General features: G+C 31.8%; 2 non-coding genes across 2 annotated transcripts; both read left to right on the forward strand.

The window, feature by feature from the left end:
• The first annotated feature begins 535 nt into the window (after positions 1 to 535).
• LOC144304106 (U12 minor spliceosomal RNA) lies at positions 536 to 685 on the forward strand. Its single transcript, XR_013371083.1, has one exon. It is a non-coding gene; the product is annotated as a U12 minor spliceosomal RNA (small nuclear RNA).
• Positions 686 to 4,454: 3,769 nt separating this feature from the next.
• LOC144303832 (U6 spliceosomal RNA) lies at positions 4,455 to 4,557 on the forward strand. Its single transcript, XR_013370809.1, has one exon. It is a non-coding gene; the product is annotated as a U6 spliceosomal RNA (small nuclear RNA).
• Positions 4,558 to 11,024: the final 6,467 nt, after the last annotated feature.

Here is an 11,024-nt window from a genome sequence, read left to right on the forward strand (position 1 = left end):
CTCTGGATTAATCTCCTTCAGGCCCTTTCATTCTATTAGTGTTCAAAAACTACAACTCCCAATTCCTTCCTAAACAGATTTAACAGCTCCTGCTTTTTTTTTCCTTTTTCAGATTCCCTGCAATTTTTCTACCTCCCACTTAGATAAGACTATTTTACACTAACCCAAACATAGAACTTCCTCTAGAGCTGGTATCATCATTTATTTCACCATGCACTTGACTATCATCCAAACCTTGCTCAATTTGCTTCCTTCTTGAAAATACCATCCTCTCCTCTCCCTAGCTGAAATCCTTTCTTCCCACTCCTTAAGCTTCTGCTTAGGTCCTGATTTACTGACACTTTGTATGTTTACTATTTACTTTGGTCTCTTCTGATTATCCCATCTAAATTCTTATAGAGATATTATTTGTTGGGTGTAATTTACAGCTTGGGTGTCTATTATTTTGTAATTTTCATTAACTTGCAGGGGCATGGAGTCGTAGGGCATCTCTAAGACAGTAAGCTTGGAGTCCTATTAAAAATACCAATATCGTATGCCTTAAACTTAGGAGTAAGCAAAATAATGACTCAGTGTGATGCCTAAATCCTCACTGTTAATGTGAGACAAATTTTTGAGCTCGACAAGGTTTCTGCTAAAGTGATCCACCTAATTTGTGGGGTGCCTGGGAGTCGCAACCTGCTGTTCCCCTTTAACACTAAAAAGCCAGACTGGCACGAAGGTAATAAACAAGGTTGAGAAGGTGCCTGTTTCCTATAGGCAATAAATTGGATTAGTCTGGGAGGTTCAAAAAAAAAAAAAAAAAAACACATCATATAAAAATGGATGAAGGGGAGAGGGAGATACGGGCTTCCAGTTCTGGAATGAATATGTCAGGGAAATAAAAGGCAGAGGATAAAGTATACAGTCAATGATATTGTAACAGCAATATAATGCAAGAGATGGTAGCTACACTTGGGATGAACATAAGATATAAACTTGTCATATCACTAAGATGTACAACTGAAACTAATATAACAGTGTCAACTATACTCAAATTAAAAAAAAAACTATATATAGTATAATGGCAAACAAAATAAAAACAAGTGAAGGAATTGAGTATAAAGGCAGGATATTAGTCTTGTAGGGCTATGATAACAAAATATCACAAAGTGGGTGGCTTAGAACAACAGAAATTTATGTTTTCACAGTTCTGGAGGCCAAAGTCCGAAATTAAGGTGTCAGCAAGCCCATGCTCCCTCCGCGTATAAAATCTTCCATGCCTCTTCCTAGTGCCTGGCGGTAGCTGCTAACTCTTAACATTCCCTAGCTTACAGCTGCATCACTCTAATCTCTGCCTCTGTTGTGCATGGCATACTCTCTATGTACCTGTGTCTACACTTTGTCTTCCCTCTTTTTAGAAAAGGACTGGTCATACTGCATTATGGGCCCACTCTGCTTCACTATGACTTCATCTTAACTATACCTGCAACAACTCATTCCAAATAAGGTCACACTCCGAGGTACTGAAGCTTAGAGCTTTAATATACACTTTTGGAGGATGCAAATCAACCCATTCAACCCAGAGGCAATAAAAACTGAGGTGCAAAGTAACTCTGAATTTAATGAATAAAATATATGCTGAGAAGTTCAGCCTGTATGTAAGAAGTAGGCGACACCTTTTCCTCTAAAAATAATGAGGCTATGTGATCAACCATTTGATTCAGAGTTTGTTAAGATGTATGCCAACAAATTATAAAGGAAAACACAGAAATGGTGCATGGATCCCAAGGGAAATTTATCCTAAGGGAGCTGATGAAAGAGAATAGTGGATAATTTAGAAAACAATATTAACAATAAAACTGTCCATGATATACATGTTTTTATTAGAGCTTAATTAGATTTGCTTTTTCAAACTTATACAGTTCAGTAAAATTAATCATGAGCAGGATAAGAGTAATAATTTTGGGAAATATGATAGCATCAATATATGCAGTTCCAATGCTATGTTCTAATCAGGAAATACATATTCCTTGATTTTAGAATATATGTCATAAACTAGACCATCAAATTTAATGGATTTATATAGGTAAAAAAATATTTTTTGTAAGTTCTAAAACTTAATTTTAACCATAGAGTTCTTGAGTACTTAATTTGAATTTTTTTTTCTCCAATTTTTTTATTTATTTATGATAGTCACAGAGAGAGAGAGAGAGAGGGAGAGACATAGGCAGAGGGAGAAGCAGGCTCCATGCACCAGGAGCCCGATGTGGGATTCGATCCCGGGTCTCCAGGATCGCGCCCTGGGCCAAAGGCAGGCGCCAAACCGCTGCGCCACCCAGGGATCCCTTGAGTACTTAATTTGAAATAGTTCTTTTGGTATGTTACTCTTAGAAGATATTATATATTGTGTGTGAATTCTAGGAATATCCTCTCTAATCTAAATTTGCACATTCAACTACTTTGAAAACACCACTGAGATGTATCACCAAAACCTAAAGATGAATATGTCCCTAAGGTAACTATTTCATCTGCCAATATTTTTATTTCCCACAGTACAGATTATTTATTTATTTATTTATTTATTTATTTATTTATTTATTCATTTATTATTTATTTATTTCCCATACATTTCCTGAACTTTCCTTCATCTGCTCCAAAGAAACTGTTGGGAATAGAATACAAATTAAGCAGGAGAAAGATACTATGCAGCAAACAAGAGAAAGATTTGCGGCAGGCAGTGTGGAAAAAAGAGAGAAAGAAAGGAAATACTCTGGCAACAGTGAAAAAAAAAAGAAAAAAAAGGAGACAATTCTCATAGTACCTGAACTGTCTGATGCTTCAAAGGAAAGAAAAGCCCAAAGGCATGAAGGTCTATGAAACTTACCTTGCCATATTCCCATATTTGGAAAGATAATTTTTAAAATTCAAGAAAACTCATTTCACATAAACATTCATAACACAATAGAACTGTGGTTGACTTCCATACCAATTCACTCCAGGTTAAAAAAAAAAATTATGAGCAGAATAAACATCTTACAGACAAATGAAGACATATCAAAAGAATATGATCTCCCAAAAAAGATTTAAAAACTGAAGCTTAGTATTTCAAAATAAGCCAAATAAAATTAAAATGTGAAAGAAAACATAAGAACTAGGAAAAATGAGAAAAATAAAATTATGAAAATAGGAAAGCTTGAAAATAGGCCTGCATTCTAGAATGATTAGACATAAATATTAAATAATCTTAGAAATAAAGACAAAACCAGACAATGAAAAAGAATAGTTCTCTTACATGATACAATAAAAGAAATGGACAATGAAAAATACAATAGTAAATTTTAAAATCAAGCAAAAATTAATAGAGTCACAAAATGAGGAAGTAATAGAAAAGGTAGAGAAAGTACACATATGCACTTCAAGTGAAAACAAAAGCAAAGAATATGTATTAAAAACTGTAATTAAAAAAATTAAAAAATAAAAACTGTAATTTAATATAACTTTCCTGAAATAAGAATTATACCTTCATATGGAAAGAAAATATCATTTCTCAAAAAGAAAAGCCCAAATCAATACATATTAGGGTAAAATTATTAGATTTAAGCTCCAAATGTTTTCATAAGTGAAGTGCTTTAAATGACTTTAATGATAAACCAAGTACTACTCAAACTATTTGAAAACATAAACAAAGAGGAAACACCCTCTAAGTTCTTGTTATAAGGTGAGTGTAATATTGATTATAAAACCTGATAAAAATTGCTCCAAAAAAGAAATCTGCAAACCAACCATGCATGTAAATATCAATAAAAATCTTTGATTTGTAAATTTAATATTATTGCAATAAAGATACAGATCTTCACTTTTTCTTGAGATACAAAATTATAAGGGCTATCTGAATGAACAAATAAGAATAGAGAAAACCATAAAAGGGATATTCTAGTCCCCTCTATATGAGATGTATATTATGTTCTCTATTTGTAAGATAATATTAGAAAATGAATGGAGTAAGATAGAAAATCTGGAAACAGACATATCTGAAATAAAAATTCAGTATTTTACAAACATAGCATCAGAAATCCGAGAGAAAAAAATATTCTTTATAATTACTAGAGTTGGAATAATGGCATAGCCACATGAGGAAAAACACAGAATTATCTCCACACACTGCACACACCAGTATTAGAAGAAAGTAATTCATCTATAAACTTGAAAGTAGGTAAAATAGTCTTAATTATGACTTACAAAATATAACCAATAAAGAATAAAATTAATAATTTTAGTTATGTTACTTGTCCAAAAAATATGACAAACATAATAATCAATAAAGAACAAATGACAAAACAATGAACCACATTTGTAATGAAAAATGTTTAAAGGCCATCAGATCTAGTCATTAAGATTTTAAGATAGGGTAATTTGGACTACAGACCAAGTTGGATATTCAGGTATATTCCAAAGATAAAAACAGATACAAGTTGTTGCTCAGCAGCATGCATACAGTAATAGTAATGACAAAGAGAAGATTAGCATGGACCCTGGGAAACTAACATGTAAGTTCATGAGACATTCCATATTTTTCTATACACTTTAAAATGGCTAAAATGGGAGCACCTGGGTGGCTCAGTCAGTTAAGCATCTGCCTTTAGCTTGGATCATGATCCCGGGGTCCCAGGATTGAGTCCCTTATCAGGCTCCTTGCTCAGCTTAGAGACTGCATGACCTTCTCCCTCTGCCCCTCTCCTTCTGCTCCTGCCCTCCCTCTTTCTCTCAAATAAATAAATAAAAAAAATTTAAAAATAAAATTTATTTTATTTATTATTTTATTATTTATTCATTTATTTATTTATTTAAAAAAATAAAATGCTAAAGTGGTAATTTACATTTATTGTGCCATAAAAAAATAAACTGATAGATACAAAGGAATGAAAAAAAATAAATGTAGAAGGAAAAAAAAAGAACATCTTAAAATTTTTCACAATCTTAAATTTCATAAAAATAGTGGTATTGGTATTATTCTGAGTTTGTATTAATACTTTAAAAATGAGAAAAATCTAGCTGGTTAGATCAATCCCACTAAGAACAAGAAGAATGAAAACTGGACATAATGTACTTCTTGATGTGATACAATAGGAAGCTTATAACTCCCCCTATGAATATTATTATGAAAAAAGATAGGACAAACTTGATCAGCCTTCCAAATATAACAGGAAATAAAAAGGTATGCAGATGACCCTACCTAATACAAAGGGAGACAATGAGCAAAATCAAGAATGTGCAAAGTTACATAGGATCAATCCCCTTGGTTCTGATTCAAACAAACTCTAAATTAAAAATACTATGAAATATTGAAAGATGTGAATATGGTGTTTTTCACAACATGAAAGATTTGCACTTAAATACTTTAGAAAATAAAAATATTAGAATTCTGGTTTTAAAGTGCCTTTAATTCATATATATTGAGGAATCTATGGAGGTCGTAAAATGATATCTAAGATTTACCTGAAAAAATAACTAAGATGGGTTATGGATGGAGAATAGGTATAAACTTAGAAAAAATATATAATGCCTATTTTGAAATTAGATATTGGATCCATAGAGGTTCATTACCTTACTCTTTCCTTTTATATAGTTATATTTTTCCATAATTTATTTTAGGTAGTATCCACATTAAAATCACAGACAAAATAAATAATAATGGATGAGGAAAAATCATCATCTCAAGTTATTTAAAAGGTGTGAGTCAGAAGAAAAATAAAAAAGAATATAAGTGTATACATGCTTTATATTTTAAAAACTCTATTTACATTGCTTCAACTCATTGCCCAATATGCTCATACTTTTTTTTTTTTTTAAATTTAAAATGTACATGATTGGACATGTAGAAAATTGTTAACCAAAAAAATGTTGGTCAAACATTCTCTTACTTTCTCTTTTTGTGAGAAAGTAAGCATTTCTTGGCTATATTTATTTTTATCATCAACTCATCTTAAGGATTAGGCATTAAATGCCAGTTAAAGAACATTTGCTATTTACTCTCCCCTAGGGAGAAATGTGACCTCATTCCATGTTCTGAATAACACAACAGTACCCTAGTGATTAGTACATCAGGTCAGATGGGAGGAAAACACAGGGCTCTGCACTTGTAACAACCTGCTCAGCCTTAAACTGGTTACCAAGGGATTTAAAGGCAAACCACTAAAAAAATAAAATAAAATAAAAGGTCAATTGATTAAACAAGGTATATAATAAAACAAATCCTGTATTTATGTTACTGATTAGAGGTAACAGACTCCTGACAGTGTGTATCTTTTACACTCTGTTTAGATATAATAAACATCTAAAAGTTTAATTTCATTTTAAGATTACAGCTTTCTATATTGAGGGGGCTATTGTCATTTTAACTACTTCAAGCTTTGAAACACTCCCATCACCACAAAAAGCTCTTTTATGCCCTTAAGTAGTCAATTCCCACACCCACCCTTCCTTCTAAACAATAATCACTGATCTTCCAGATAGCAAACTGCGATTTTGCCTTTTCTAGAATTTCATATAAAATATGAAATTTTTATAAGTAGTCTTTAGTGAGTGGCTTCTTTCACATGGCTCCTAACTGCAATATGGGAACACTTTGCTGCATCATTGCAGAGTGTCTTCCTGATGGAGTAAAGAGCACTGAAAAATAGGGCAGAAGGCCTTAATCCTACCTCTTCCACTCCAGTGTATGAACTAAGATATATATTTTAACTTCTCTTGTCCAGCAACAGTAGGATGAGGAACATATACTATCTGTCCTCCTCAAAGCTGCTGTGTTGAGCTAACTAGAGAGATGGATAAAGTGCTTTCTAAACTACAACTCATAAAAGATCAATTCCAAATAAAAACTATCAGAAATAAGAGAACTGATAGTTTTTAAAAACATTTTATTAAACAAGAATAAATGCATATTAAAATATAAATTTTAAATATTTTCCCTTTTCATGGAAATGGGAATAAGATGGAGAAAGACAATAAATTTTATGAAATTGAAATAAAATAGGAAAAAACCTAAAATAGAATTATAAGAAGGAACAGTGTTGTATCAAAATTATCAAAACCTAACAAAACCCATCTAAAAAAAAAACTAGCAAGCTTTAGAAATATACATTTTTAAAATTTTAATCACCATCAAGAATTTATTCTATATAAAACACATTTGACAAAGTTATAGTTATAAAACAAAGCATATAATCCTTGTCTTCCCGTTTCTTCTACCTTCCCTGTCAACATGGAAAAAAGAACAATAACAAAAAAAGGGTTTTTAAATAAAATTTAAGGACAATGCAAGAACACTCATCCAGCAAAATAAGATCATAAAGATTATGTGAAGGTTGATATTTTTAACTTGATGAGAAAAAAAGTAGTAGTTTTTTTTTCCTATTAGTTTTATTTCTTACCTGATGTCAAAAATGAAGACATCTATTGTCCCTACATCTACATCACTGTGATAGATCTTTCCTGATCCATCTCTGAATCTTGAAATTTCCCTCTGCCTCTCAAGAGGGAGCAACATAACTGCAGTGTTACAGGCTAGAGAATTTCTGACACAAGAGGAAATTGAGGAAAAGTCATAATTTACAAGGAGGTATAAAGGACCATGACACTTGGGAAGGAGTAAAGAATGGGTTATACGAGAAGATAGCTTGTCTGGGTAGGTTGAATTTTGCCAGTTGAAAGAAAATGCAATAGGAATGCTCCAGTTGATGTGGAAATTTTAGGAAGGCTAAGACAGAGCACTTGACTTTTGCCTTTTTGTCTTTGTAAGTTGGATATATTATACAGATCTGAAGTGAAGTGCTAACTGGAAGTTTTTCAAGCATCTATAGGCTCTCATCTAGTGAATAAAAAGGGAGAATCTTTCATCTATACTACAAAATGTCAAATCTCAATCAGATGTGTGATGAATCTTCACTAATGATGGTCACAGGATAAAAAAGTGGACCCATTAAATTAATCTGGCTAACTAAAATTAAGATTAATTTCTCCTTATTTTGGTCACTCATTTCAGTAAAAAAGACACGAATAAGAAAGTTAAATAAATTTCAAATTACTCTTTATTATCGTGAGTATAAAGGTATATGGCATACTGAACATCAGTTTTATTAGTTATGATAAAGAAAGAGTAATAATTTAAGGCTTGAACACTGGGAAATTTCAGGCAGAAGAAATTAATATATATGACAACAGGGTTGAACATTTAAGAAACTAAAAACGAAACTCAGAAAAATTATTATAATATGCTCAAATTTAGCAGTAGGAGATCATAGAATCAAAGAGAAATTTTCTGATTCTATATAGATATACTACTTGTTATAAAAAAAATTATAGTCCCTAAAATAATGGAAACATATTTATTTGTTCAACAATATTTATTTCATGCCTGTGATATGCTAAATTCTGTTCTAGCCAGTACAGATAAAGCAGTAAGGGAAGCATAGTAGTGAACAAAATAAAGTCCCTCCTTTTGTGGTGATTTATACTAAAATGAGACTGCAAGACAGAAAATAAATAAATGAATATATGGTATGCTGTCATATAATGCTATGAAAAAATTTTAAAAAGGTAAGCAGATAAAATAGGAAAGAGAATTAAAATTTTAATCAAGATGTCCAAGGAACATCCTTCTGGGGAGATAACATATGAGGATTAATCTAAATGATATTTTTCAGGTAGAGGAATCTAGGATTATCAAAACTCCACAGTAGGAATATGTGAAGCATGAGATATGACTGGTAAAGACATCAGTACAGCTGAAGTAGAATGAGCCAGAGAAAGTGATAAGATTTGTTGAGGTCTATACATTTCATACATTTACACTACAAAAATGTTTAAATATGTTCTTATTGTTTGAAGAGTGCTACTTACAGTTTAGTACATAGGAAGTGCTACATGGCATTACTTAGAAAGTAGCACTTGCTACAAAACTAAAACTTTTTTTTCCCTTCATAGTAGAAGCCTAATAAGCCTGTGTAAGATAGCGGTTATCACATTAGGCTTTACCTAATGTATTATATAATTATTTACAGAATGCAATAGATTTTGGCTTATTACAGTTATGTCATCATATCCACTGTATGTAATAGAATGTAAAAAATATTATTGTCACTTTAAGTCTACAGTTGACTCTTGAACAACATGGGTTTGAACTGTGCAGGTCCACTTATACAGTTTTTCTTAATGTATAAAGATAGTACTACAAATGTATTTTCTCTTCCTTACGATTTTCTTAATAATATTTTATCTTTTCCAGCTCACTTTATTGTGGGAATACAGTATATAATATATACGTGGATTTTCAACTACACAAGCGGTCAGCACCTCTAACTCCTGCATTGTTCAAGGGCCAACCATATATTGAAAGATATGCTGATAAATTGATGAATGATTAAATGAATGATTTAACTGACGATATCAGTTAGCTGTTCTTGCATATCAAACCATTCTAAAATTTATTGGCATAAGCCAACAAATGAGTTAATGACAGTTTGAAAAGAAAATGTTAAAAAAATACAAAACTTACCCCAAAAGAAACAGAGTGCAATTAGTCCTATATCTATTAAGAATTTATAGTCATAGCTAAAATTTTCCAAAAAAGAAAACTAATGATTCAGATGGCTTCTTTAATGAATTCTATAAAATATTGGAAGAAATACCAATGCTTAAAAAAAAATAAAACATAAACAACAAAAAACTTTCCAGGAAATAGAAGAGGGTACCTACCTCCTAACTATTTTAATGAAGCCAGCATTGCAGTGATACCAAACAGACAATGATATTGTAAGAAAAAAAATTACAGACCGATATTCTTCATGAACATGGATGAAAAATCCTTTATAAATATTATCAAACTAAGTCCATCATATAAAAGCAGGATGATGTATCCCAAACAAATGAGATCTATCCCAGAAATGTAAGGATATTTCTGGGTGAGATTAGCATTTAAATCAGTATACTGAGTAAAGTGGATTGACCCCCTGATGTGGGTGGGTATCATGCAATCCACTGAGGGATTGCATAAGACAAATGGGTGCGGGGAGGGAAAATTTAGTCTTTATGATGAAATGCTGACCTGGAATATGAGTCTTCAGCCCTGTGACCGGGAATTGCAGCATTAGCTCTCCTGGTTCTCAGGCTTTCAGACTCATACTAAATGCACAAATACCTTTCCTGGGTCTCCAGTTTATAAACAGCAGAATTCTGGGACTTTTTAGTTTCCATATTTGTGTTAGTCAATCAGCCAATTCCTTATAGTAAATTAGTCTATATCTAATTACTATCTATCTCTATATCTCTATTTCCTAACTAGTTATGTTTCTCTGAAGAAGTCTGATTACTACAGTAATTCACTTATATCAATAGTTTAAAAGAGGGGAAAAATTGGTTGTCTGAAAAACATTTGACAAAATTCAATATCCATTTATGACAAAATTTCTTCACAAACTATGAATAAAAGCCAAATTTTCAATATTACAAAAGGTATCTGTTAATAACTAGAGTTAGCATCATACTTTGTTGTTAAAGACCAAATGGCTTCACTTTAGAATTAGGACCAAAACAAGAATTTCTACTCATATCATTCCTATTCTACAACATACATGCCAGTGCCAAAAGACAAGGAAAAGAAATACAAGGCATATGGATTGCAAAAAAATAAATAAATAAATAAAACTGTCTTAGATGCTATGACTGTCTACACAGAAAATACCAAAGGATAGATTAAAATAAATGAGTTTAGCTGGTTAGAGAAAAAAACAAAACAAAACAGTATACTAAAATCAACTGTCTTTAAATATAGCAGCAAAAAATTGGACAGCCATGTGCAGAAGAATGAAACTAGACCATTTTCTTATACCAGACACAAAGATAAACTCAAAATGGATGAAAGATCTAAATGCGAGTCAAGAATCCATCAAAATCCTAGAGGAGAACACAGGCAACACCCTTTTTGAACTTGGCCACAGCAACTTCTTGCAAGACACGTCTATGAAGGCAAGAGAAACAAAAGCAAA

This window comes from Canis aureus, chromosome 2 (genome assembly GCF_053574225.1).
Source record: "Canis aureus isolate CA01 chromosome 2, VMU_Caureus_v.1.0, whole genome shotgun sequence".
In the NCBI taxonomy this organism is placed as follows: Eukaryota; Metazoa; Chordata; class Mammalia; order Carnivora; family Canidae; genus Canis; species Canis aureus.